This window comes from Balaenoptera borealis, assembly GCF_965194805.1.
Source record: "Balaenoptera borealis genome assembly, chromosome: 12".
NCBI lineage: Eukaryota > Metazoa > Chordata > Mammalia > Artiodactyla > Balaenopteridae > Balaenoptera > Balaenoptera borealis.
The window spans coordinates 7,510,713-7,535,505 of NC_138869.1; the positions used below are offsets into that span (position 1 = coordinate 7,510,713).

General features: G+C 52.9%; 1 protein-coding gene across 4 annotated transcripts in view; it reads left to right on the forward strand.

Annotated features, from left to right (window-relative positions):
• The window catches only part of SLC6A6 (solute carrier family 6 member 6), a 79,851-nt gene that overhangs the window by 1,233 nt on the left and 53,825 nt on the right, over nucleotides 1–24,793 (forward strand). For all 4 annotated transcript variants that reach the window (XM_082345729.1, XM_082345731.1, XM_082345730.1 and 1 more), the window contains exon 2: nucleotides 11,227–11,264. The gene's annotated coding sequence lies outside the window, so the exon portion shown is untranslated. The remainder of the gene's footprint in view (nucleotides 1–11,226; nucleotides 11,265–24,793) is intronic.

A 24,793-nucleotide genomic window follows, 5' to 3' on the forward strand; every position in this document is an offset into this window, starting at 1 on the left:
GGGGACCTCTGGGCTGCCCTTCCTGGCACTCAGAGGGAGGTGTGTGCTGGGCAGGGCCACCGGCCTGGCTATTTTGGTCACTGCCCAGCCTCTGCCAGATCCTGGCCTCCCCCAGGACCAGCCCCAAAAGCTTGGGAGGCAGCCTGGACCCCCATTTCCTGCCTGGAGAAATAAATCAGCTCAGTAACCGCCCGGACACTTGAACGGAGGGTCTTGGGGCTGAGGTTACGAGGCACGTGGCTCCATTTGGACTTGGGTGAATTGGCCCATGCTTTGGCACCGCTGATGTTCAAATAAATGTCATGGGGGAGATCTTTTTTAAATTTCTTTTTAATTTTTTCTTGGCTGGAAAGGAGAGGATCTCATCCAGAGTCTCCCAGCCAGAAGGAGTTTATTTTTATGAGAAAGAGCGGGTGAGCGCTTAGCAACCGCCTGCCTCCCTCTCGACCAGGGAGTCATCCGGGGAGTGTGGGGTGGGCACAAGGGAGGTGTGGTGTGGGGGCGGAGTGGGGGGAGGAATTTCATCAGGATGGTTTTGGGGGCGTTTGGAGGGGGCCCGAGGGCACTGGCTGAGAACCCACCATAGCGTAGTAGTGGGGGACTGGCTAGAGGTCGTGGGCCTGGCTCAGTCCCCTGTTGACCTTGGGCAAACTTTTTTGTCCTCTGTTTCCTCATCTGTAAAATGGGTGGAGTAAAGTGGCTATGGGGTAAGCTGAGACGAAAGGCAGGAGCTCTTCCCCAGGGAGCTGAGTCCAAGTACTGTGCCTCTGTCTTAGTCTGCAGGCGACCTTGGGTGATTCCCTCAGCCGCTTTGAACCTCAGCTTCGCTGTCTGGGCAGCAAGGACGCCAAAGCCGGCCTCACTGCGTCCTTGAGGGGATTGAGGGAGATGAGGCTGAATAAGCCTGTGGTAAGCTGTAAAGCCGGGCTCGGCTTTGGAGCTGCCGATTAGAGGGTGTCACGAGGTCCTAGGTCACTGTGGTATGCGGCAAGGGCCAAGGCTCACTCTCGAGCTCTTGTCCTTCGGGGATGCCCTTGTACTGACCTGTGGCGCAGCCACAGTCACCTCCCCTGCCCCTTCCCTCCCATCTCATCCTGCGGAGATCCGGTCCCATCTGCTTTGTGGAGTCAGGAGGCCCTAGCGAGCGGGTAGTGCCTCTTTTACAGATGGGCAAACTGAGAGCCGCCCAGAGGACTTTGCCTTGATTGGACAGCGGCAGGATTGGGCTTCAAAGGCCTTCCCTGGGCCAGCCGCGAGTTTGGGCTCTGTGGGGCTTTAGTCACTGATGTCCTGGGGAGTTGAAATTGGACCAGGACCTGGGGAGAACAAGGGACAAAGGCTCCGGGTCTTCAGGGTTGGAGGGTGAGTGCGTGGGCCCCATTGGCACCTGGATTCCACCCCTGGTTACTCATTCTCCCTTCTCTGTGCCTCTCAGGGAGCCCTGCCACTCTTCCTACTCAAGTGTCAGCCCCCCACGAGGCAGTGTGGGCTCTGGGGATGGTGTTTTCTAACTCACCGCCTATCAGCTTGTCAAAGGATTTGGGAGCCTGTGAGACTTTATCTGGAAGTCTTTCCAAAGGTCCCGAAATGATAAGACACTTGTGAGTCATTCAACACATTCCTGTATATAGGAAAGAGGTGAAAAATAAATTACAAGGAACACCTGGGATGCAGCCTGGTCACAGCTGGAAGGGATCTAGGTGGGAATTCGGGTTGGCCTTGGAACCCCAGGGCCACCCGCCAGGTGTGGGCTGACCACCCCCACCAACTTCTGCCGAAGGTCATAAGTGAGGGTCGGATTCTTCGGGGCTGCATCTCCGAAGAATGCAATCCCATGTTGCAATCCCGTCTCCAATCTCCATGTTGGCTAACTTATCTTGGCCGAAGTGTTTGTTTGAATTTACAGGTTCTGGGGAGGAGCCCTGAGTGTGGAAATGCCCAGGGTGGCCTTCAAGTGTGAATGGGAGATCTTTTATAACATGCCTTGTTTCTTTGCTGTTGTCAGTTCTGGCCAGGCACCGGATTTGGGGTAGAATATTGGCTTTCGAGGAGCTCATAGCCCAGAGGGAGATGGGCAGCGCAGCAGCCGCTGTGACCATGCTGCGTGTGGGTGCCGGCGCTGAGCGTGCCTAGGTGGCAGGGTCGCAGGCAGGAGGCATTTCAGCTTCTTAGAGGAGGTGATGCCGGAGCTGGCAGCTTCTGTGGGCAGAGGAACTGGGTGCGCTGGCATTCCGGGCAGGGGGCATAACAGGTGCAAAGGGACAGGGCATGAAATAGACAAGCGTGTTTGTAGAACAAGCCTCACAGGGACCCAGCTGGAGAGAGGAATAAGAGCCAGGTGTGGCGGGCCTTGAGCGCTGGGTAGATGGGGTTAGCCTTTATTCTGAAGGCAGCAGAGATAGAAATTGCATCAGGCTGGGTTTGGGGACAGCAGTGTCGAAGCCAGTTAAACCCAGGAGTCCAGGAGACCCTCATGGTGAGTGAGGAACTAGGCTGAGGTTCAGGACCGAAGGTGGCCGGGCCACTGCTAGTCAGGGCACAAAGCATTTTCCATGCCAGCGAATCTTGCCCTGAGCTCTTTTTGTAAACATGGGGTGAAGGCCCGGACATGCTGTCTAACAAGTACACAGGCCATTAACTGTGCCTCTGACCTCCCCGGAGCACACAGCCCTGGCGCCTTGGGTGAATTACGTCTGTCCTGGACAAGGCTTCTTTCGGGGTTTCCCTGCCCACCTCACCTGCTCAGAGGCTCCCTTTGGAAACCTAAGCAGAGGGGCAGGGATTAGGGGTGGTGGGGAGAGGGCAGAGAGAATGGAAATTGCTCTTCTGTTTCTAAAAACCAACATAGAAACAACAAATCACCCAACACAGTCAAAGCGGGAGGGGGTGTGTGGGGAGGGGGCAGGTCGCCTTAACTCTAGTCAGGCATCAGAATTACCTGAGTGACTTTGTACAGATTCAGGTTCCCAGGCCTGGACATATGGAATCTGAATCCCCAGGGGGTGGAGCCTAGGAATCTGTATGTTTAAAAGTTTTCAACTGTGACTGTTAGAAATATGTATATGAAAATTGAGATATAATTTGCATTCAGTGAAATGCAAAGATTCTGTTACAGTTTGTTGAGTCTTGATACACCCGTGTAACCATCATCCAGATCAAGATATAGAAAATTTCCAGCTCCCCTGGAAAGTTGACTTGTGCCCTTCCCCTCCCAGAGACAACCAGTTTCTGATTTCTATCACCATTAGCTTTGCCAAGCCTAGAACTGGATGGATTTGTATGGTATATACTCTTTTGTGTCTGGCTTCTTTCTGCTTGATGATTTTAAGATCCGTTCATGCTGTTGAGTATATCAGTAGTTCAGTCCTTTTATTGCTGAGGAGTAAACCATCATATGGATGCCTCACAGTTTGTTTATCCACTCTCCTGTGGATGGACATTTGGCTTGTTTCCAGTTTGGGGTGATTATGAATGAAGCGTCTATGAGCCTTCATGTACAAGTCTCTTTGTGGGCGTATATTTTCATTTCTCTAGGAGTGGAACTGCTGGGGCATAGGGTAGATATTTGTTAACTTTATGAGAAACTGCCAAAAGGGTCTTTTTTAATTACGAAAACAATAGACCTCAAGCAATACAGCACTGTACAAACAAAAGGTGATTCTTAAAGATCGTTTTTTAAAAAAGTGCAATCTAGTCTTCAGTCGTCTGTCCATCGTCTCTATCTTCCTATAATAACAATAAAAGCCTTTAAGATTATACGTTTTCCTCTGCGTACAGCTTTGACTGTACCCCTCAGATATCTAGATGTACATATATTCCTTTTTATTCTTTTTAGATCAGTTTTCATTTCAGTTTTGATTTCCTCTTTGACCCAGGGTTATTTAGGATCATCTGTTCAGCAAGCTAGGTGTAGTTCTGTTTTGTTGTTAACGAATATGACATCATACTGTTCTTGGTTCTGCCACTTAACACTATTCAAACAACAGACCATTGTGGAACGGTCGCTTGTCAGAACATACAGCTCTCCAGGCCATTCTGAACAGCTAGTCTGCATGTGGGAATCACTGACCGAGTCTGGCCTGTCTTAATCACCCCGAGTACTGCCACCTTAGTGAATGAAATGCTTCCACCCAATGGCTTTGAACTTAATCTGAAGGTGGGCAGAGAAGCAGCCCAAGGCAGCTCAGTATTCTGAGATGGGAAGGAACCAATACTTTTTCAGCACCACTAGGTCCTATCTCCCTTCCTGCATTTAAGCCCTGTGCCTGACTTGGGGGTTCTTACCTCCATCTTCTAGAAGAGTTCATCCAGTCTCAGAAAAGTGACTTACCGCCCCTCACACAGCTGGGACCTGGGAAGGAGAACCAGAACCACTGCCCATCCTCGTTCCACTGCGCATGCTTTTTACTGAGCACCTACAAGGTGTCTGGCATAGGGCCAACGCCAGAGGGAGGGATAAACAGATAAAACAGCCCCTGGGCTCAAGTAGCTCACAGTCTCACAGGAGGGGAGAAGATCTGTATCGGGAAGAGGTTAATGAACAATCCCAGCAGATTATGCCAAGGGCAGGGAACCCAGGGAAGGTGTCAGGGAGGGTGCGCAGTCCACTGGCTGGGAGTGTGGGGACTTTGGGGTCATGGAGTTAAGCCTCCCTGCCCACCCACTTAATGGATGAGGAGACTGAGGTCCGAATGAGGCCTAGATCAACAAGAGGGCCATTATTCACAGACTTAAGGTTCTCCCCCTCCGCACCCCGGCCCACCTGCCATTCAGTGCTGATGAAGTTAAGCACAGTGTTTCTACTTCTGTCTCAAACTTTCGATGACTCTCTTCACAGCTCTCCGATCCTGATTGTGTCACAGCGGTGGGAAGGGGGATGGAAGGGCCAAGCCATACTGATCCGAACGATTCCTTGGGCTTGGCCGTGCAGGAGACACCTGCAGCATCTGGAACAGGGCTTCCTGGGCAGCGGGACCACCTGCTCAGGGAGGAGCGGGGAGCCTGGCTCTGGTGGGCAGCTCTGGCCACTGTGTGGGACGGAATGGAGACAGTTGTGAGAGGGCTGGCGAGTGTCCCTGCTGGAGGGCGGGGCAGCTGCCTTCTTGTTCCGCTCACCTTGGGTCCTCACTGGACAGACACCAGCCCCCAGCTTTGCCCCGCCCTCCTCCACTGAGCGGAGGCTGGGACCACATCTCTGTGGGGTCCCTAGTGTGGACGTTCTGAGAGTTTTTTCCTTCCCACCGCTCTCCTTTGCACACGATGAAAGAATTCTACCATCCACTTTCCTGCAGAAAGTCCTTAACACAGCCAGGTTGCTGTCACCTGGTGGCGGTGGAGGGGTGTGGTTGGCCTTGGGTTTCAGCAGAGTCATGCTTCCTGGGGGAAGGGCTTCGGAAGGGGGCGGTCCTGAAGGCTCTGCCCTTTTGCCCCATGGCCATTCGGCACCTGGAGACAGAGGGCTGCTCAGCCCTGATGGTGGACTCAGGCCGTGATTTTAAGAACGTTCATTCTATCACCACATGGCACCTGGTGTCTCCTCTCTGGGTGGATGCCACCACAGCTCAAGACAGCAAACTCCTCCCCAGCCTCCATGCCTCCTGGGCTCTATAGCGTCGGGGGCCAGCTCTCAGCATGTCACTCTCCTGCTCCCAAGCCTTCTGTGGCTCCCTAGTGCTTTGTGAAATCAAGTCCAAACTCCTTAGCCTGGCATTCAGCGCCCTTCCTGATCTGGCTCCTGGCCAGTGTTTATTCTCATCTGCCACCACTTCTCTCTGCTCCCTGTGACCTGGCTGCTTTCTGCTCTCAGCCCGAGCCTCAGGCTCTCAGCCCTGCCCAGACCTCAGCCCGAAAGGCTCTTCCTCCCTTCCCTCCGAATTCCCACTCTTCGAGGGCCAGCTTGAGGCCACCTACTTCATGAAGTCTTCCTGGAACCCCTTAAAGGTGCGTGACACATCTTAAGCACCCAACAAAGATTCTCTGAGTCAAAGTGGACTTAACCTCGCCCTGCTCTGAGCCCCTGTGGACCTTTTCTCTGGCTGAAACCCAGACCTGTGTGGTCTTACCTTTTTTCCAGCCACCTGACCAGAGGCACATCAGGGGAGAGACAGATGCCCCAGCAGCCAGCCAGCACGGGGCCTGGTGCACAGTAGGTGCCCAGCACAGAAATAGAGGCCGTCTGATTCCCTCTGTCCTGAAATGAGAGCCTATGATTTGAGCATCTGAGTGGGTCCAAGCTTGGAAATTATATCCACCCATCACTATCCATCCTTCCAACAAATGTTTGTTCTAGAGCCTGTCGTAGGCCCTGGGGATGTGGCAGTTGAACAGGATGGACCAACTCATGCCCTCAGGGAGCTGACCACAAGGGTTAAGTGAATTGTTACAGGCGCACTGGATGCCCTTGGCCACTGGCTTGCTGTGTGACCTAGGCAAGTCCTTTCCCTGCTCTGTCCTAACCTGTAAGGAAGCTTCATGTTTGAGGGAAACACCTGCTGAGTGAAGGGGGGAAAGACTCTTGTTTCTCTCTGTTGGGGAGCACATGTCACTACATGGGTGATGGTCCTGTGGGATTTGATTGTAGTCCCATTGGTTTTCAGGATGTTTTAGCCCTCGCTCTGAAAGGGGGCACCCGATTTGGGGACTGGAGTTCAGGGATGCTCTGAGCAGAGCTGTAGCAACAGGATTTTAGTGGAAAACACTTCCTTGGAGAAGAAAGTGGGGTTTCTTTTAAAAATATTTATTTATTTATTTGGTTGTGCTGGGTCTTAGTTGCGGCAGGCAGGCTCCTTAGTTGCGGCACGTGGGCTCCTTAGCTGCAGCAGGTGAACTCTTAGTTGTGGCATGCGTGTGGGATCTAGTTCCCGGACCAGGGATGGAACCCGTGTCCCCTGCATTGGGAGCGTGGAGTCTTAACCACTGCGCCACCAGGGAAGTCCCAGAAAGTGGGTTTTTATTCCGTCATTGGTAGAAGAGTATAGATCAGAATAGACCTTTAAAAAAAAAAAAAAAAAAGACCCAACCTGCCAGCCTCTGTCGCCGGGACTGAGCAGAATCTGTTTGTGCTTCCACTTCTCACCAATGCAAGGTGCGGGTTGTTTGCAAAGGATTGCATCCCAGGCCTGAGAAAACAGTACTAGTCGCTGCAAAATCGTCCCCCACGGGCAGCTCCGGGCGTCCCGTATAGTTTGTGTGGTCCACTCAGAGTTTTATAAAATTGAGCCAGTGTTTCTTCAATGTGGGTTTTGTTTGTTTTTTGCATCCGCCTCTGGCCACTTGGTTTCTCTGAACGGCCCTCCGTTGGTTGGGACCCGGCTGCCTCGAGGCAGGGACATGCTGCCGGTGGATCCTGGGCAGGTGGGGGCCTTCCTGCTGTGTTCCTTCAGCAGGACTGATGGTGCAGCATAGGGAAGAGGGATTCCTCCCCCTTTCAGGGGACCCGTAGTGCTTTCAAGGGGCATTTCAGGGCTGGAGCAGGAGAAATCCAGCCACCCCTGCCTGCGCACTGCTCTGTTGGGGGCTGGGGGGGGTGGCCTGGCTGCAGCACGCACCTCCCAGGGCAGCCCCCTCTGCCAACCTCTGCTGGGAGTTCCGGGTGGCTGCAGGCAGAGAGGGTGATTTGCCTCCTTGAATGTAAAGCACTCAGCCTTCTGGAGAGCGGACCAGGTAGCCGGTCTCTGCCAAAACCCGTACATCTGAGATCTGTAATTTTTTCGGTGTATTTTGTCGCCTTGGCTGAGTCGTGAGTTAAGTCCGATGTTCCGCGCCTACTCGCTAAGCCCTGTGTCCCCTCCCTTCTCCTGAGCCGTCCGGGGGCTTGTCGTTAGTTGGGAGGCTGGGGAAGCTGGAGAATTTTTCTTCCCTCTCTCAACATTTCATTACCTTTGACCCCTGCCTGCCATTCCCCCAGGCCTGGGGGTTGTGGGTGTATCTTGGCTCTGCCCTGGGACGTGGCAAGAACGACAGTAGTAATTATGACATATACCAGCACTCCTCAGACTTGGAAGATGTAGGCCTCACTCGCGATCTTGTTAAAATGCCCCTTCCCCGGCAGGAGGGCTAAGGTGGAGTTGAGATTCTGCATTTCTCACCAGCTCTCAGGAGCTGCCGAGGCTGCTGGTCTGTGTGGGCGGGGCACACTCTGAGTAAAGGAGGTTAATCATAGCTTTTGCCACACTCTGTAAGCCAGGCCCTGTGCCTTGTAAGCATCATCTTCCTAATCGTCACAAAAGGTACCATCGTCCCCATTTTGCATGTGAAAAGCTGAGGCCCCAGAGAGAGCAGGTAACTTGCCCGAGGTCACACAGCCGGGAGGCGGCTGAGCCAGGCCAAGCTCTCTGGGCCAGTGCCACCTTGGAAAGGCTGCTGGTGGGGAAGCCCTTTTCTGCTGAATGGTGTCCGTGGTCCAAAAGCCACAGGAGGCTTTTCAAGGCAGCCAAGTCGGATGTAAATCAAGGAGAGCCAGGGGCCAGCCAGGCCGCGCGTTGACAGCAGGGTGGCCCAAGGCAGTGTGTCAGGACCAGGCCCGCTGCGGGATTTGGTGCTGGCGTGCGGCCTGGTTGGGGGAGCAGCTGGGGGATGCCCACAGCTCCTGTACGACCGGTGTGGGGCCTGCCTGGAGCCCAGAGGCACCAAGTCACACTTACCGCCTCCCCGTTATTTAGATAACTCCCAGGATGCAGGACTGGCTGGAAGGGTCAGCAACGGGACAGGCGGAAGCTGGGACCTGGTGCTTTAGTTGTTTCAAGGCTGGCTCATCCTTGCAATCACATGGGCGCTTTCCCTTAATTGGGGGTCTGCTCTGGGGACTGAGGGGCTGTGGTCTCCTGCCTGGCTGGGCCTTCATTTCTACACTAGGCACCTGCCCCAAGCAACTGGGAAGAGTAGAATAGATTTAGAGTCTGGGTCCTCAAAATGTGGTCACTGGGCGAGCAGTCTCAGCATCATTGGGAGTTGGTTAGAATGCAGAATCTCGGTCCCCACCCCAGCCCTGCTGACTCAGACCCTGGGGGTAGTACCCAGTCCTCTGTGTTTTAACAAACCCTCCAGGATTAACTCTGAGAAGGGCTCATTTCTCCATCTCCAGCCAGATGCCCAGGGGTAGGGGAGGATCAGTCCTAACCTTTGCAGTTGGCTAGAGTGCCAGGGCAGCAGGAGGACCGCAGATGTCACTTCATCTGTGCCTCCCTTTTCTGATGGCCTGAGTGTCAGAGAGATAAAGAGACATGCATGAACTTACACCGCAAATTCAAGGCAGATTTGGGTCTGGGTTCTTAGGGTTGCAAGTGGCAATAATCAGTTCAAACATTTACTGACTCCTTTAACGGAAAAGCCCAGAGTCGTACTTCAGGTATGGCTGGATCCAGATGCTGAGAGATGTCCCTGGGGCTCAGTTCCTTTCTCTCCCTTTCTGGTTCCATGTCCCTCCTCTGTTGGCCCCATTCTCCTTGGGGTGCCCCCACCTGCACAGGGTGTTGCCCACCCCCCCCCCCCCACCACAGCAAAGCCATCCCAGCCTAGAAAGAGCTTTCTTTTTTCCCAATATTTTCAGCACAAGTCCCTGTTGTCACTCTCAGTGTCCAGTCTTGGTCATGTGCCTGTCCTGGAGCCAATCATGACAGCCCTGATTGGCTCAGCCTGGCTCAAACACCCAACCCTGGAAATAGGAGGTGGGCTCAGCCCACCCAGAACCCCATGGGCTGGGAGTGGCATGTGGGGGTCTCCAGGGGGAATAGATGCAGGCTGTGCCGAGGAAAAAGGGTCCAGGTGCCAGCACAGTAGCTAGACATACGGGGACTTGTTGCCATTTTTATTCTCCTCTGAGTTGGACTCATGCAACTGCTAATGTCTCACCTCAGATAAAATTGTACTCTCGTTCCTCTGGTTCCTTTAACATTGTGCCTGTAATTGTGCATTGAACATACTACCTCCATTTCCCCTTTGTCCCTCTTCCCTTGGTATGGTCCTGGATAACCAGGAACACATTGCCACTTCCACCACCTGCTGCAGACATTACTAATCCACCCAGACTTCACAGAGCCGTGCGTCCACCCAGAGAATGAAGCCTCGATGGCATCCATGTCAGCCCCTCCTATGTGATTCCAGGCTCCAGGAGAGTGGCGACCTCAGCTGTCTTGTTCACTGCCGGGTTCCAGTGCCTAGAACAGTGCCTGGCATATAGTAGATGCTCAATAAATAATTGACTCAGCATTCCTACACGCAGTGCCGCAGACACAGTGGGTGCCCATGTGAGCCTGGTGAACATGGAAGTCCAAACACGGCAATGAGGTGGTCTAATCTGGGGGACAGGGGGCTCTGTAGACTGCTGGAACCCAGTTCTGAGTCTGGGGAAGAGGCTCCAAGGGCAGGGCTGCAGGTACAAAGAGGAAAGGAGTGAGCAGCCCTGGAGGCCTCTCTGCTCTTCCATCACAACCCCCTTCCTTCCCTGCTAATCTGTTTAACTGTTCATTGAAGTGTAAGATCTTCCTTGATAAGGAAGCATTTCCTGGTTTTCTGCATTTTTTATTCCAGGAAACCAGGAGAGCCTTCCAGCACAGCTCTGCTGGTGGAATGAGGCAGAGGTGATCTGCCCCCACTTGCATTGTTTCCCAAACCGAGTCCAAAAGAACGGAGGTGGTCTATTTAGAAAAAAAAAAACGCTTCAGGGGTCAGTCACACCTGGGGAGTGCTTGGCTCAGCACAGGTCAGCAGACTTCCTTGGCACAGTGACGCTCAACCTCTAACCAGGTGATGCGTATCAGCTTCTCCATCTGGCTTTGGCGCATCGCTGTGCTCACAGGGGACGGTCACTCACAGACCCGGGCAAGTGGCTGAGCTCGTGGGGGGCTTGGGGGAGCGCAGACTTTGGGTTTAGGGCTGGGGAGATGCTTACCTGTTCTCAGCCAGCAAGAAGAGCCTTTCCCCTCCTGAGTGCAGTCTGGGCCACCCACCCCTCCCAGCTCTGGTTCTTGCCACTGACAGTTTCAGGGATGCTGCACCCAGGCGAGGGGTGTGTGAGCGTGTGCCTGTGTGTGAACACGTGGTGTGTGTGTGTGCATGCTTGTGCGAGTGTGTGCAGGAGCACCGGGGCGCCTGGCCCCATTGGGTGTGGACGGGGCCCCTCCCAGTTGTGTGTGCTGGGTGGTCACACGGAATAGACTCTGGGTCCTGAGTACATCACACCCTGACCAGATCTCTTCTTTCCTTCTCTGCTTCCTTTCCTTGCAATAGGTCCAGAACAACAGTGCTTTGTGAGGAGCCTCCAAAACGTAAGTGGCATTTGACCTCCCCATGGTCTCGGTGTCTCGCCACGGGTGGCAGTGACCCACGGTGGGCGCTCAGGATCTCAGAGGAAGAGACAGAACCCCCGAGGCCCCAGGACCTTGTCCACAGGTCACCTCTGGGTGGCAGGTCCACGGCCTGCCTTGGCCACCTGTGCACATCGGTGGCAGGGAGGTAGCCCTGCAAATGGGCTGAGCACTGATTTCGAAGTCCTCGCCTGGACCCCAGCCTGGCTCTGCTGGTGAGGTGGTGAGGGGGCCTCATGAAGGTGAGGGGGCCTTTGTGGAGTTGAGTCTAAGGTTTGGGGTCAGAAGCGTGTGAAAGGGTGAGCTCCTTGGCTCCCAGCAGACAGGATGCTCTGGGAATCGGGCTGCTGTCGCAGCTATCTCTTTATTGAACGTTTTATTTTTAAAAAATTGAAAACCTTCAAGAAAGTTGCACGAATGTTACAATGAACTCCTGTAAGTCCTTCACTTAGGTTTTCCCATTGTTAACATTTGCCTCCTTTGCTTCCTCGCTTTAATATATGCTATAAAAACAGTCACATTGATATTCTGAATCACTGGGGAGTTTCAGGCATGATGCCCCTTTACCTCTAATCCTTCAGCATGCATTTTGTAAGAGCAAGGCCATTCATTCTCTTATGTAAGTACACAATGATCAGCCCTGGAACATTTAACATTGACACAATTCTGTTATCTAATCTAAGAACTTAATGACGTTTTGCTGATTGTCTAGTATTTATAGAAACCTCCCCCGCCTCCACTCCAGTTCAGGATCACAGTAGCATTTTTAAAAGGGGTTTAATGGGGCAGGAACCTGACTCAGTCACTTTTCTGCAGCTGCCTTCTACACCTTGATTTAAACATCCTCACTATAGGGGCTTTCAAAGAAGTCTTGGACTCGAGACATTCAGTAAGAAGTATACTTTACAACAGCATGCTGCGCGTACTTAACACGCGTGAAACTGAAACGAAAGTTTCGCAAAATAAAACTCGTAGTCTCACCGTCTGCAGGGCTCTGTTCTGTTCTGTTCTCTTTTATAAAAATGATAACCCTCACCCTCTAAGTTGATTGCATGACCCACTAGTACATCCTGCTCTGGAATTTGAAAAACCTGGCTACCTGGGCAGACACTTCTCGGGATCACGCTCCCACGGGTCCGGGGCCGGGTTTGGTTGATTGGGGTCCCCTAGGAAGCCAGGACTGGGAGAAGAGCCTGAAGACCCTTGGCCTCTTGCTGCCGGTGGTGGACCCGATTCCACCCCAGTCATCAAGCTCCCAGCCCTGGGTCTCTGTCACCGGCAGCCACAGGCCTCCGGCACCACCCAACACCTGTTCTTCATGCTGTGACATCAGTTGCAGAGAATCAGGCTGGCATATCCCTGGTGGTCAGGAGATGCCCCGCTCCGGGTCAGCCTCCAGAGTCACCACTGTCATAAATAGCAAAAGGAATAATGGCGAACATTTACGGAACTCTTTAACAACGTTCACAATGCTGCCGAGGGTTTAATGATAGCAGCAGATTTTATCCTGCACCTGTCCTGTGATGGGCGCTGTGGTTCCACCATTTATTGAGCGCTTGCTGTGTCTCAGGCAGTGCTAGCACCTTAGTCGCCTGCAGTCCTCACAGTAGCCCTGTCAGGTGGGCGCTGTACAATGGTGGTCCCCATTGTACAGATGGGGATACTGAGGCTCAAAGGTGGTGAACTGCCTGCCCCCTCACCCCCGGGTCACACAGGATTTGAACGTGGTTGATCTGACCCTGGTGCCCACACCATCCAGCATAGCCCTCCCCTCCCCCTCCCCCAGGCTGGAGCAGACTCTGGTCCAGCCCCTTCCTGAGGCCTCTCACTGGTTAATGAGTAGCCCAGGGCAGCCAGGAAGCCAGGTGCCTGCCGCTGTGAAGCTGGAATGTGAGTTCTGCTTCCAGATAAAGAGAATCTTGTGCAAGGGGCTTGGCCTTTAGAGGCAATAAACAGAGGCCGGCCAAGGTTCCTCTCCCCAAGTCTTGCTGATCCGTCCATACTTGGTGGGAGCCCATTTTACTAGAGAGGCCGCTGAGGCTGAGAGGCCTGTCTGACGCCTCCTCCAAGCAGCCCTTTTGGTTTAGTCTTGCCAAAAGTGCTCACTGCTCCCTGACATGGCAGGCAGTGGGATTTGGAGGGAGGTGTCTTTAGAGAACAGTTGTCATCTCTGAAGTCTGAGCCCTGCTGGGTGTGCGGCCTTCAGTTCCCACCTGCGAAAGGGGATGGTGATCACTCAGGAGCCCCTGCAGAGATGACAGATGTGTGCATGTCCGTCGGGTGTTCAGCAGACCCTGGGGTATTAATGAACCAGCCAAAAATAGTATTCCTGAGCTGGGGGCAACCCGGATAGTAGAAAGTCCTTGGAGCTGGAGAGTCAGACAGCCCAGGTTCAAATCCTGGCTCCATCCCTGGCCAGCTGTATGACCTTGAGAGGGCAGTCAGAGCCTCTCGCAGCCTCCTCTTCCCCACCTGTGAAATGAAACAATAACAGCCCCGGGAGGAGCAGAAAGTGAGTATGGGATCAGGGGTAACGACCAGTCATCACGGTGGGGTTTGGAAGCGCGCGAGGGGCCTAACAAAGTCAGTGCCCCGCACCCAATAGCATTTCTTTTATTTATTTATTTTTTATAAATTTATTTTATTTCTTTATTTTTGGCTGCATCGGGTCTTCGTTGCTGCGCGCGGGCTTTTTCTAATTGTGGTGAGCAGGGGCTACTCTTTGTTGCTGTGCGTGGGCTTCTCATTGCGGTGGCTTCTCTTGTTGCGGAGCACGGGCTCTAGGCGCACGAGCTTCAGTAGTTGTGGCTCGCGGGCTCAGTAGTTGTGGCACGCAGGCTCAGTAGTTGTGGCGCACCGGCTTAGTCCCTCCACGGCATGTGGGATCTTCCCGGACCAGGGATCGAACCCGTATCCCCTGCACGGGCAGGCGCGTTCTTAACCACTGCGCCACCAGGGGAGTCCCCCCAGTAGCATTTCTTACCTCATCTCCTAGGTGGGATCCCCTGAGCAACTCCCCCCCACCTGAAAATCAGGTCCACCCTCTTGGGTGCCCAGGAATTTTAGGGAGGGGGAACCTCTCTGGGCTTGTCGTGAGAATTCCCGTGCGGCCTTCTCCACCTGTGCCTCCCCCGACCTCACCGCCCTCCCTCCCCAGCTTGTAAACTCTGGCAAGGGAGGGGGTGTCAGTATGACCTCTGACCATCCACCAAAGCACTCGCTGCCTAGAAGGGCCAAGACAGTGAGAAAATGGTATTTATTGTTTGTTTACCCTGATTATAAAAGTCATACAATTTTTCAAAAATTGAGATAGGATTGGCATACAACGCTGGTGTAAATTTAAGGTGTACAGTGTGTTGATTTGGTCCATTGCTATTGCGGTATGAGTGTCACCGTAGCATTAGTTAACACCGCCATCCAGTCACTTAATGATTTCTTCTAGTGTTGAGAAGTAATATGTTTTTCATACAGAAAATTTGGAGAGCACAGAAAAGTCAAAACAAGAAAATAAAATTCATCTCTATTCCTACCATCCAGAGATAAGCACCTAATGGTACATTTATACACGTGTGGGTAATATACCTTATTTAAAATTTTTCTTTCCAAATTGAACTCGTAGCATGGCTCTTTAGGAGCCAATTTCTCCCAGCACACCCTCCAACCTATTTCTGATAGCGTTTTGGGGTCTTGGGTCTTCCAAGTCCAGGGTTGGCAAACTTCTTAAAGGGTTGGATAGTATGTATTTTGGGCTTGTGGGCCATGGGCTCTCACCTCTGCTATTGCAGCTAGAACCCAGTCCAAGACAATAGGCAAATGATGGATGGAGCTATGGGCCAATAAAACTTTATTTACAAAAACAGTGCTGAACCTAGCCCAGGGGCCACAGTTTGCTGACCCCCTGTTCTAGTTTGTTTTGATTTGTTTGGGTAAACCATCATTTATTTAAGTAATTCCCTAGTGAGGAGAGATTGGCTGTGTGTAGTTTTTCTTTCTTGAAAACCACTCTGCTGTGAACATTTTTTTTTCTATTTTTAATTATGGTAAAATACACATAACATAAAATTTGCTGTCCTAACCATTTTTAAGTCTACAGTTTAGTCGTGTTAAATGTATTCACATTGTTGTGCAGTCAATCTCCGGAACTTTTTCATCTTGCAAAACTGTATGCAGTAAATTACATATTGGTCTGGTCAGGAAACTGGAATCGCTAGCATGAAGGGAGTGTGCATTTTTAAGATGCTGGCACTTGTTGCCAAATTATTGACCCTCCAGAAATTGCCCTAATGTCATCAGTGACAGTCCTCAGTCCTTGAGAGAGAGGTGGCACGTTCCTGGTGAATGTGCTTTCAGGGTCTTAGGGGGCAGAAGATTTAAAACAATCCATCCCAGAGGAGCTGCTCCCAGTCTGCCGGCCTTCCTTTTTTGGGAAGAACATAAAAACTCAGGAAATATAAAATGCTATGAATTCTAGGCCTCCTCCGAGGCTGATAAATACACCCTTTAGAGAGAGGAGAGGTGTGTTTAAGACCTAATCTCACCATGAGTCTGGGTGTAAATGTCTTTTGGCCTCTGCCTTGCTGTGTGACCCAGGGCATGCCACTTAACCTCTCTGGGCCCCAGGGTCTTCTGTCAAAATAGACATGTTGTAGAATCTCCCTTCTGTGGTTGCTGTGAGGATCAGGGAAGAAAAACTATGAACCTTCTCAGTACAGTGACTAGCCCATAGCAATTACTGAAAGTGGTACTTGTCACTGTAATTGGTCTTCCTATTGCTACTATTACTGTTAATACTTTTGATACCTCTATCAGGGTAGGCTGAACATATGGACAATAATAGCGTGCACAGCTCTTTGCAATTCTCAAAAAGGTCTCCCATCTTTCATACTTGCATTATCGTATAGCGTAGTTATTACTGTCGCCACCTAACAGGTGAGAGATGTGAGGCTCAAGAAGGCAGTGGCCAGCTTGAGGTCAGCCGTGTTTCAGGACGGGACCTGGGGTGAGCCACGTCTTTGGCTTCTAGCCTTGAAGTCAAAGGTGCTGGGAGACGGGGCCTCTGGACCGCCAGGCCAAGCAGGAGCCTCCTCTTCTGGCCTAACCTGTGGCGGGAAAGCTTGGGCCTCAGGTGGAGAGAAGATTCCTTGGGTGTATCTTCCTGTCTTGGCTCTTATCCCAGCGGGGGTCACACAGGGATTTCTTGAAGGAGAGAGATTATTATTCTAATGTGTGTGGTTCTTTCCCCACACCACCAAGCAATGCCCAGCACCAGCTGGGCATCCTACGACTTAAGTCAATACTGACGCTGTTGGTGAGGAGGTACTCTCAGGTTCCCCAGGTGAAGGGCTCAGTCCCACAAGACTGCCCCCACCCCCGACTTCAGCCCGAATGGCTATGAATCGGAGGGTCCCACGACCCCCTCCTCGGGTTGGATTAATTTGCTAGAGCAGCTCACAGAACTCAGAGAAACATTTTACTTACTAGATCACCGGTTTATGACAGAACGATATAACTCAGGAACCAGATGGCAGAGACACACAGGGCGAGGTGTGGGGAAAGCGAGGAGCTTTCGTGCCCTCTTCAGGCACCCCTGTCCCTGAATCTCCACGTGTTCACCAACTGGAACCTCCCCAAACCCTGTCCTTTCGGGATTTTACGGAGGCTTCGTTACCTAGGCGTGATCGATTCAACCTCCAGCCCCTCTCCCTTTCCCAGGGCTGGGGGGTAGTGGGACTGAAAGTTCCAGCCCTCAAATCACTGGTGGGTTCTCCTGGCAACCAGTCCCCTTCCTTAGCTCCCTCCTAAGTCGCCTCATTAACATAACAAAAGACACCTCGATCCCTCTCACCCCTTAGGAAATTCCAAGGGTTTAGCAAGTCTGTGCTGGAAACACGGATGAAGACCAACTTTATCTTTTTTATCGTAAATCACAATATCACAGTGTCGTGTCCCCCCCCCCCCCCCCCCCCCCCCCCCGCCCAGTTTTTGAAACTGACAGGGCTTTTCAAATACCAGAGCTTCCCACAGTGGTGAAACCTGAGAGGTTTCTGAAGGATACTGCTAACTGTTAGCCTGTGCTCAGCCACCAGACTGCAAGTCCAGAAACCTGGGCTCCTAAAGCAAAGCAGGCACCTCCCAACCCCTGGGGCTGCGGTTGGCCTCTGGCCTCGGAGGGCCTGGCTCCCTGGGGCGGTTCCCTTTAGCACCTCCTTTATTTACCCATTTGCTGGGGGACCTTGGACAAGTCACTTCCCTTCTCTGGGCCCTAGGGCTTCCTCACGTGTAAAACAAGGGTCTGGAATCATCTCCCTGGGGTGGCTGCTGGCGTGACAGTGCCGAGCTTTGGCTACGAATGTCAGCTCTGCCATTTCAGAGTCAGGTGCCCTAGTGTAAAGGGTCTCCCTCCCCGAGCTGGGTGTTCTCTGTAAAAGGGGCGAAAGTGCACGTACCCCCCCGGGGTCTGTAGGTTTAGGAAAGGGGCCGCCCCCACCGCAGCCTGGCCGCTGCTGGCACACCCTCCGTGGGGCCTTACACGGGGACACCTGGCATCCCCTCATTGCTCCTCCCCCAGAGGGAATTTGGGATCGGCCCGCCCTCCTGCCCCTCATTCCCACCCTCCTCACCCCCAAGGCCCCTTCCTCACTCCTCTCCTCCTCCCCGAGCTCCTGCTCTGGGTCCATGAAGGCCCACGCCTCCCTCCCTCCCTCCTGCCACCGTGAGGGGGGACGTGGCTCTTATTTCTGTTTTGGGGGTCCCGTGGGGTGAGCTTCTGCTTGTCTTGCTGCCCCCCTAGTCTTTTCTGGGCATCCTGCCTGCCCCTGACCATCTCCCTCATGTGAGCGCATTCTCTTGTCTGTTAAGTTCCTGAGGTCCAGAGAGACGGGGTTCTGATGAGGAATCTAAGGCTGAGTCCTGATGATCGGTGGGAAGGATGCCATGATCGATTAGCAATGTCTGTTGGGGGCACGGGATAGGAGAAGGTGGCATGTGGGTGGCACACGACCCCCTTGGTAGCAGACACCTGCTTTGGAAAAAAGGAGGAGCTGAGCGGACCGTGAAAGTTCTGTGCAGCCATCAGGCAAGAGGCTTCTTCTGGGTGGGAAGAAAGAAAGGAACACGACTATGGGAGAGGGTGACCCTCAAGTCCCAAATTATTTAATTCATATTTAGGTGGAGGTTTTCAGACTAGGCACCCAGAGTATTTGATTCCTCTTATTTTCTGGGTCTCATATTCTTGCTAGATATGGGATGGCAGGGTGATAACACATCAGGACCCTCCGGATGAGGTTCCCAGATAAAATGCAGGTGCACCTGAGAGGTGCAGCGACCTGCCCAAGGTCACACAGCACCTTGACGTTGGGCATCTCTCCTCTGCTGCTTCCTGGCTGTGTGACCTCAGGTGAGTCCCATCCGCTGCCTGGGCCTCAGTTGCCGCATCTGTTAAATGGGGACCGAGATCAAGATGCCCAGCGGGTGAACTGGCACACGTAGGAGAAAGCAGCTTGGTGTACTGAAAAGTTGATGAGCTGATTTCTTATTAATGTGGCTTATGAATAATAGCTGTAATAAAGTGCTTTCAGGGAAGGGTTAGTCACACTAAACATACCAGACATTGAGTGAAGTCTCTCGCCCTAAAAGAGACAAAACTAGAAAAGCTTGGAAGGTGCCGGGTGGCTGCTTCTGGGCACTGATACCCGACACCTCGGACCCCTGGGCTAGCTGATCCCCATGTGGCCAGGCCTGAGAGCGCAACGGCTGGGCACCTGGCCTGAAGTGCTTCTGGGGAGAAGGGTCCCCCCTAACTTTATTAAATTAATTTTATTTCATATTCATAAACGTTATGATAGGTGCTGGTGATACAAATATAAGCAAGAGAGTGTCAATTTTTTAGAATTTTACAGTCTAGTAGGTGAGACTGTGAACCTGTAAATTACATTAAATTTTGGTGGTTTTTTTTCCAGTTTTATTGAGAATAAATGACATACATCACTGTATGAATTTCAGATGTACGGCATAATGGCTTGATTTGCATATATTGTGAAAACGATTACCACAATAGGTTCTGTTAACGTCCATCACCTTGTGTAGATACAACAGCCCCCAACTTAAGGTCATGGGGGGCAGACCTTTGTCTTCCCTTGGGCCTTTCCAGTCCATTGAGAAATTCGCATGTTTTCAAACCCTTTCCAGCTCTGCTGAGTGGGGGAAAGGCCCAGGCAAGAACATTTGATGTCAGGGGAAGTTTGGGGAAAACCTGTAAGCATCTGAAAACTGAGAATTGAAAGTCTGCTCATTCAGTCATCAGGGAGTTATGGACTTGTCCTGTGGCTCAGGCCCCCGCTGGGCCCTGGGGACCCAGAGATGAGCCTCGCTCTGTCCAGCCTGGGAACTGCCTGGCCAGCAAATCGGGATGCTGCAAATCGGGCGTCCATTGGCGGGGTCTCTTGAAGATGCTTGGGCACCCAAAGTTCAAAGAACTTTCCCAGAGGCCTTGAATGGCAAAGCATGCCAGCTGGGCACAAAAGGGGAAGGGCATTACTGGTGAGGAAGCAGCCCGTGGAAGGGCCGGCAGAGCGTGAAAGCGTGGAGCGAGGACCCCGGGGCCGAAGGAGCCTGGGTGGCTGGGGTGCTGTGTTCTGGGGCAGGAGGAGGAGCCGGATGGGTGTCGGTGTAGCCTGGTGCCCCCAAGTGCCCTGCTGAGTGCTTCGTCTTGATTCACTTTGGGGAACCAGCCTGGAATCAGAGTCCTTATTTAATGCTTCCAGGTGTCCCTTAAAGGTAGTAACTGTTTAGTTGTTTTGACAACTGGCTTCTGCTCAGGAAGAAAAACAAACAAGCCCAGCCCTCACCACCCAGACTTGTAGGAGAATCACAGGCGCGGCCAGAGGTCCCAAGAGGAAACCCACTCTAATGAGATGGCTAACCTAGTTTTGCTGATTCACTTGGTTTTGGGAGCACACGAAGTGCCTTGGGAGGGGATGGCGGTGCCAGCGGACTCGGCTGCTGGTTTGACACAGAACGCCGGATGGAGAAACTGTTTATTTGGTATTTTCCCTGCATGACAGATCAGCCCTGGGTGTTTGCTTCTGCCTCTCCCAGCACTTAGCTGGGTGATGCTAACAACGGGTGGAGTCCGTGTTTGTTGATTTAACTACATGAAATGCAAGGTGGCTGATCTCTCTGGTTCAGGGGCAAACTGTTTCTCCTGAGAGCAAAGCCAGGCTTGTATTGGGGCACTTCCTTGTACCTTCCCTTGTGTAATGTGAGGTGGCCCATTTTACAGATGGTGCAACTGAGGCCCCGAGGGGAAGAGACATGCCTGAGGTTACTATTTGCCGCTGATAAGTGGCAGAGTTAGGTTCCCACTAAAATCTCTTATGGTGACGCAGAACAGGCAAAAGCGGAACCAGGCAAAGGGTATTTGGGGAACAGAGTCTCGTGGGCGGGTTTGGGGGCGGGAGGCTCACTCTTGGGGAATTCAGAGAACGAAGCTGGAGAGGCCAGGAGGGTCTTTCCTCTCCACTGACATTATGGGGAGGAGGGAATTTTGTACAACTCGGCCATCTGGGGGTCAGCCGTAACTGACTGACCAAATAAATAGATGAGTCAGTTAAAAAGGACAACGGATTTCTCGACTATTTATAGTTGTGGCCTAGATCTCAGGTATCCTTGCCCCCACGGAGTAAAAGGAGACTTTTTCAGATGGCCCGGGCTCTGCACAGGGTGAATAAGCTGATTAAGTCCCAGGCTGCAGTGGATGGGACACTGTGAGGGGGGTCAGGGTGAGAAAGGTCAGAGGAGGTAGGGGCGAGGGGATGCTTCTGGGGCTGAGAGGGTGCAGACAGGCGGGTACCCCATTTCCAAAAGCGGTGCAGGCTAGCAGACCCCACACCCCTCCCTTCCTTTCATCAGTTCACTGAGATTAGCCGCATCCCTGGACATTAGCTCTGGGCAGGCTGAATTTGAAGGGTTAAAAGCTCTTGCTGGCCTAAGGGGCCAGTATTTAGCCATCCCAGCAGGTGTACATAATTAAATGGGAAGGTCCTGTAGAGCACACAGCCTCAGTGAGGTGGATTCTTTTGGTTGCTGCTGTTCTGTGGTTGAGGCCGCTGGGTCCTAGTCCATGAAGTTGTGTGTGATGTGGGCCCACTCAGGAGATTCTAATCCTAGCTGGTGAATTTGCCAAATGACACCCCTACCTCCTGCTGGCCTCAGTTTCCTCCTGTGTCAAGTGAAGAGGGGGACCTCCTGGTATCCAAGGTCATGGCCAGGAGATGCCCCAGAGCCCTGTGGTCGAGGACCCAGGACCCTCAAGTCTTGCCTCTTCCTGGCTGTGCTGGTTAAGTCGATTGATCTCTCTGAGCCACAGATGGGTAAGATCCGTCATCTCATAGGGTGGTTGGTAAGGACTGGGTAAAATAGGGAACCCAGGTGCCAGGTGGTGCCCCAGGCACACTTGGGCGCTCAGCCCAGGGACCTGGTATTCCTCTCTGGAACTGACTGTGCAGCTGGAGGATTTTTCCATACATTTAAGGCATTTCAAGTGTGCTTTTTCTTCTGTGAGACTCTCTGAAAATTCTATAAAGTCTCATTACCTTTGGACTGGTTATAGGAAAAAAGTGAGCAGCCATAATCAGTGAAAAGTGATTTAAGGAAATAAAAATATTTAGCATGTTTTTAAAAAGTTACTATTAGCTAGAATCATATCAAGTGGCCAACACAGTGCCAGGTACATAATGTCAGCCGCAATTATTATTGTTTCCAGGATGTAAGAACAGCTGGAATTAGAACAAAGGGTTGCTATGACAGTGGTAGACCAGGCTCCTCATTCGCTGCCGCCTGGGAGGAAGCCGGGACCCCTGCCCTAGAGCACCCAGACCAGGGGAGGAAGAAGACACGAGGATTACAGCTAAGGAATGAGCACCTTGTTCTGCTGGGAGATGGGCGGGGAGGGGATGGTCAGGGAAGTCTTCCTGGAGGAGGTGGCATTTGAGGATGGAGAAGAGTGGAGATGTGCATTCCAGGGCCTGGAATGGCCTGTAAAAATGCACCAAGCTGTGACAGCCTAGGGTCTTGCAGGCAATGGTATGTAGAGACGGTAAGCTCTGTGATCAAGGAACCCTCTCTCTGGCTTTAGTTCTGCTAAGGGATGTTCCTAATTGGTGGCATTTTTCTGGAGAACGAAGTCTCTGGGCACCTGGGCTGTGTTGGAAGGGGCATTGTGACCTCATGAGCAAATATTCTGAGACCCAGAGCCGAGGGGCTGGGCATCTTCTGTACTCTCTCTGGCCTCTGATGGCATCCCATTTCCCAGTGCCTGGGGTAAGTCACATTTGCTTGTCCACCCGTGTCTCTGTTTGCTCACAGAGCCTCTGTCCCCTTAGAGAACCACCCTGGGCTGTCTTCTATGATTCAAGCTTGTGAGGTCTCCAACAGCTGCAGTCGCCTAGGAGACGGTGTTCAGGGAGACTGCCCTGGAGGGGGAGCAGGAGACAAATGTGGGAGCCCTTCAGTGCTTACGAGTTCTGACCCAGTGGTCCCGCTGGGGGCCTGGTGGGAGGAAGGTATTGCTCAGAGGCATCCAGCTTGGAGCAGGCCATGGCTCCCCTGGCTGGAACTGCTCTACCAGGTCACCCACCCCAGACCACCAGTGGGACCCTCTGTTTACCCACCTCCTCAGCCCAAATCCTTGCTTGATGGAGCCTCTCAGCCCCTGAGCTGACTGCAGGTAGGTCGCCGGGTGAAGAGACACGGCATTCCCTTGGGGTCAGGGGCCTCCATGGAACTTGAGGCTCTGGATTTCCTGAGCCTGGGAAAGGGTCCTCAAATAAGTAAGGAGTCGATCTGGTCCAAGGCATCCAAACAGCAGGAGCTAGTGGGAAGGGGCACTGGCTGTGCAGAGCTCAGAGCTGAAACCTTGGAGACTGAAGCTTGTTGTACACCTGGGCCTCAGTTTCCCCACCTGTAAAATGGGCACATTAGGCCAGATGATGGTGCTGAATTTCATGAACTAGTACATGTTCAAAAATCAAATTGGGGTTGAGGAGAGGAGTGGCCCACCGTCGGACCGTACACCTGTCATTTTACCCCTTCACAGCAGTTCTATAAAAGTGACCATCTGGTCTCACTCCGATGTTGTGAAAGAAAGACAATTTTAACCTCCCCTCCAAATAGGAAGGCTGCAGTTTCAGTAGGTGGGGGCACATGTGTCTAAGAAAGAGCCCTGGCAGCCTCCAGGCTTAGCCTGGAGGAGGTTTCATCCCAGTTGGCCCCGCCTGGTGTTGGGCAGCTCGGAGCAGAAGCTCTGAGAACCACCCCAGCCCTCGCTGTGACTCGCCTTCCTGCTGCTCGGCCCTTCCCCAAGACCAGCCTCAGTGTGAACAGACGCTCGTCCTCACGCAGGACATGGTAATATCCCCTGTCTGTGCGCCCGCCCCGTGCAGAACGGCCTGGCCCGCCTGCATCAGCTCATGCGGTGGCCCTTCCACCCTGGGAGGTCGGCGCTGCTCTTGGCCACGACTTACAGCTCAGGAAGCAGGGTCAACTGAGCCTCCTGGCAAGCCCCCTTCCCTTTCAGGCCTCAGTCTCCTTATCTGTAAACTCTGGGCATTGGGCTCCTGGCTTGATCTGTCACTCAGTGATGGCCAGGAGAGAGGGGTCTCAGATACCCAGGGACCTCCAGCTAGGATCCTTGGGCTTTCGAGGCTGCCAGGAGTTGAGGGGTCACAGAATCTGATTTCTGCAGCTTCAGCCATCCTGGGGGACACCAGCGAGACCACCTTCCCCTCATGAAGGTTTTCTTCACTGCTGCCCAGGGTCTCTGGCTGTGACCAGGGGGATGGAGGGAGGCTGCTTGGTCGCTCTTCGATTAGCTGGTCTGTAGTTCACGCCATGGGTTGTCACGGCCACTCTGTAGCCCCATTTCCCAGCGGCAAAGCTTTTGTCCGCTCTCAAGTTCAGGTCCAGCCCCTGTAACTTCCGCCTCCCCTGCTTGACAGGTGCCACCACCCAGTGGCCCGAAGGGTACCAGCACCTTGTATGGGGAGCCGCCTGAAGTGCTCTCCAATCCCACCCCAAGACTAGGCCAGGGAGGAGAGGAAGGTTTCCATATCCAAGCTCAGATCCCCAGGGAGTACCAACCCAGGGGACCCCAGGGGACCCGACCCCAGGGTCCACCAGTCCCACCCACTGTGGAAGAGGACAGGAAGTTGGAATAAGAGGGTGCAGGGGTGTTAGGGTGACGCCCCGAGTCTCATAGCTGGTTGACCCTGGTCCTGGCTCTGTGGGGTATCTGTCAGGTTCCCAGTAGGCCTGGCACACAGGAGATGCCCAGCAGGGCCTTGGCTGTGAGTCCAGGCTGCCGCTGGTCTCAGGGAGAACGTGCGTGAGTTTGCTCACCATCCTGATGCTGATAGCACACACGTCGTCCAGGTGCTGTTCTAAGCGGTCTGTACATACTCGCTTATTTAATCTCAGCAGCCCTAAGAGGCAGG